This window comes from Eulemur rufifrons, chromosome 15 (genome assembly GCF_041146395.1).
Source record: "Eulemur rufifrons isolate Redbay chromosome 15, OSU_ERuf_1, whole genome shotgun sequence".
NCBI lineage: Eukaryota > Metazoa > Chordata > Mammalia > Primates > Lemuridae > Eulemur > Eulemur rufifrons.
The window spans coordinates 45,435,716-45,439,960 of NC_090997.1; positions in this window are offsets into that span (position 1 = coordinate 45,435,716).

Sequence of the window (4,245 nt, forward strand, 5' to 3'; positions counted from 1 at the left end):
CAAAAGAAAACAAAACAAAGAAAGAAAAAACTTTGAAAGCTTTCCTAAAGTGCAGGTGTGAAAATTTCTCCAGCTGGGACTAAAACAGAATTCATAGTATTTCCAGAATAACAATGATGACTCTGCCAGGCCCAGTTGCTCAGGTTTGGGGAATAAACAATTCTTCCCTCAAAAGCCCATACAAACACATCTATGAATCTCAAGAATTCCATGGCCACTATGTTATTAAATTAACCTGTCCAAGTGAAACTTTTAAATTACAGGCTATCCCAACATTATTAATCTATATGGAAAACACTTCAAATATACAGAAAACATCAGTGAAAACTAGATCAAGAATATATTTGTACACGCTATTAACTGTCCTAGCAAAAGTATTATAATGAAATGTACTGTATTTCCCCATGAGGCACCCTATTTAGTGAAGAAACATGACCCAGGAAAGCTTTTAGTAAATATTTTATGTTAAGAACTAGAGGTAATCACACTGATTACTTTATGTAATGGCTTTGACCTATTACTACTGATGTGTCATAAACATATCTGTTGTCCATGTGGGCAAGTTTGAGATAGAAGTTCATCTAACATCAGTTTGAATAGTAGCAAAAACAGTGATAGGGTCTACTTAACACAACCTGTCTTTCCCCACCCCCTGAACAAACTTCCTAAAGTTTTACCTTACTTGTGATAGCATTATAATGTGTTTTACATAACATAAATATCTTGATATGCATTTTGTGATACGGTAATAACCTTCTATATTTTCTTCCAACTTGCATAGCTCTAATTTCCAAAAATAACAAACTAGCAAGACCGGTAACAATTATCTTAAACTCATCAGTGTTTATAATAAAACTATAATCAAATGTACTGATGCTCATCCTGGCATATTTGCAAGATTCTTAGAACACATGGGACTGGAATGGGTTTCCACTTATCCTGGAAAAAAAGAACAGCCTTGTTTTGATTCAAGGTGAATACTTCCTTTGGCCTCGAGTCTTCAGTGTCCACCTGCATAGCTGCTTGGACATTTCCCCAAATTTGTAGTATTTATTTAAAATCAAAATTATATATTTAAATATACAAGGGTGACTATCTAAATTTTTATTTCAGTCATGATCTACATTTGTGGAAAACTTTGTTTATGGATGCATATAAAGGTGCATTTATACATCTAGTTGTTTAAATTTATGCAGCAGATAATGTGATATTATATATATATTCTGGATGACATTTATTGTTTCTTTTAGTCCAGAAAATATTTTGGAGGAATATGAGTTGATCTATGTTATAAAGTTAATCCAATCTAATCTAAGAATATACAGATAAGTGGATTAAATGATTATTAAATGATTATCAAAGCATTAAATAACAATTCAGTGGCAAAGTGTTGAATCCCTCAGGCCCCCAAAACAGCATTCATGAAGTTATAATACAAAGTTACCATTTTTATGAGAAAAGATTAGAAAAGAACTGGAGATTCAGAGGGCAAATTATGAAGTTAAAATTTTGGTAATACAAAGTATAGGAATTGATTTTGATCCCCTCTTATTAAGTTCTCTAACAACCTTAAGTCAATGAGAGAAAAATCAGCAGAGCTGGCTATTTCTCTAAATATACAGATGCAGTAGGTAAGCCTTGTCCTAGCACAGTCTTTCAAACAATGTTGGGTCCAGGTTGCTTCAGAGTCAAAAGCAGAATTATAAATAATTTAAAACCAAAGGCTCGTTTCACTCTAACTATTTGTCAGTTCAATTAGAAAATGATGAATACAAAAATAGAAGAGACAGACTTACACTGGTGGAGATATGGCATCCTTTTTAGCAGGGAATGAAAGCTCTCATCTGTGTTCTTTATGCAACTGAGCTAACATAATTATCCCAAGAATACCAGGCAGCAACCTAAAGGACAGCTCCATTCTTATTAACCAAATTCAAGAAGCTATAACCAAATCTCATTTTGCTAATTATGCCTTGTTAGGTATTTCCAAATTCAATTTGTTACTCTTTTTTGCAGTATTCCTAGATAGGTAGCTATGGGAAATAATCCTATTCCTTATAAGGCCAACTGTTTTCTGGTAAGAAACATTTGGTAAGCGTGGTGAACTATAAACTGCTATTATAAGTTCCATTTCATAATAGTTTATTCTTATACAGCAAAGTATTCCAATTCTAATTCCAAATACTAATATGCAGGACAACCAAAGGAACCTGTCTAAATTTTCTGGTGGTTAATGTTAATTCTGAGTCAAAGCAAAGAAGAATGTCACAGGATTGTTTTGAAAGAGTTTCTCAGGCTTTGCCTTAGTAATTAATAAGCTGACACTGCATACTAAACACTTATCAACACAATCAATGGGGCTGCTTCCTTCTTGGGAAAATAGGTAAACCGATTCAAGGAGTTTTCTTTTGAAATAGACTGTAATATGCCACAAATATAGTGGTTCTTTTGGAGAATTTCATTCCCAGCAGTTTCATCTTGGTAACATTTAACAATTTCACTATTTTAACATTTTGAAATGCCAAAAAGAACACACTGATCCTGCAGCTAGGCTTATTAGAGAAGAGTAATCTCACTGGCAAGACAGAGAGGAACACAGTCCACTGGGAAAAGGGTAACAGAAAAAGACAGAAAACAGTGGATAACAAACAAAGCCAAGCAGTACTCCAATGTGAGATCTGATTTTCACCAGAATTTAAAACTTTTACACACTAAATTAAATAATATCACCTTTGGCTTACTTAAGGTTCTAGTCATAACATTCTTTTTACATACATATATATTAATGCTATTAAAATTCAGGGGGATGAATATCTATCTAATTGGCCTTCCTAATAACGAGTATGCAAGCATAGTAATTTTATTTTTGAAAGGTCAGACCTGAGCATTTCCACCCTATGGTATCATTTTACCCCACAGAGACTTAGGAACACAATGAGACCTCTCCCCACCAGACATTTGATACATACCTCAGCCAAGATTGCTCCTCGCCTGGAGTGGGAGACATCTTTGAAACAAAAAGAGTCCATTTACAGTAAGTTCTCCTGATAGTCTAAAATGGATTAGTTTTTTAAAATCATGTCCAACATCAAGCCTCTTGTTCCACTATGGTAACTGCCATTGTGCCTACCAATAACCACCTGCAGTACGCAATGTTTAAAATTCTAGAGGTGCATGTCTTCTGTTCATGTATAGATACAATCAGAAAATAATTTGTCTCACTTTAGAAACTATATATGACCTTTTATTTTTCTAAAATTGCTCTTAACTGAGTTGGGAGGGGGGGAGAAGGGGGGAAGGAGTACCAAGGGGGAAAAAAGGACAGAGAAAAAATCAATCAGTATATCTTCCCTTGCAAACTGTCAGTAGGGTAGGATTAGAAAAGCAACACTTTAAATCAGACAAAGTCCTATGGGAACGTTAAAGGTTGGTTGCTCTAAGCTTCTCAATATTCTGCAAGATAGATTGATGTCAGTGGTGACCCCACTGATACTCAATGTCCACTGAGTTTCCTCTAAGAAATTGCATTTCCTCCATTGTTCAGAAGATATTAACTTGGTAATAAAAATGAGGAGAAGTTATGGGACCCATAGAGATATCTTTCAACATCTTTAAAACCAGTAAATCTGTTCTAATCTCGTATTGGATTAAATGCCTGAGGAGGATTAATATATCAAGAAATCAACAACAAAGGCAAGAATAGCACTTATTTGGAGAAAAACAAAAAAAAAATGGGAGGCAAAATGATTAATAGGTTATTTATACAATTTTTTTTTGCTTTTTTCATTTGTCCAATTTAAAATCTCAGAGAAATAATCTATTACCATTAGAAACACTCATGTTGCTTTTAAACTTTCAAATGATCAAATGACAGTTTCTCACGTCTATCACAGCAAACACATTTGCATTCAGGAGATGATCCATTTATGATGTGTGCATCTTAGCAAGAAATGTCTTTCAAACATGCAACATCAACTTTAGTCGTCTAATGGCTAGTTCTGAGTTAAATGGTTCCATCAACATTCAAATTTAGGTATTAGTTAAATGCACATTTGTTTTTCCTCAAAGAGAAGTGGTTCCTGCAGTTATCTTTTTCTATATCACAAGTTTATTATCTGATATACGTGTCTTTACATGCCATTTAATATTTTACTTTAGTCAGTCTCTAGGTTTGGTGCAAAGATCGATGTATTTCTCTGGGAAGACTTAGTTGATGATATGGTTTATAGACATTAAGCATTAACT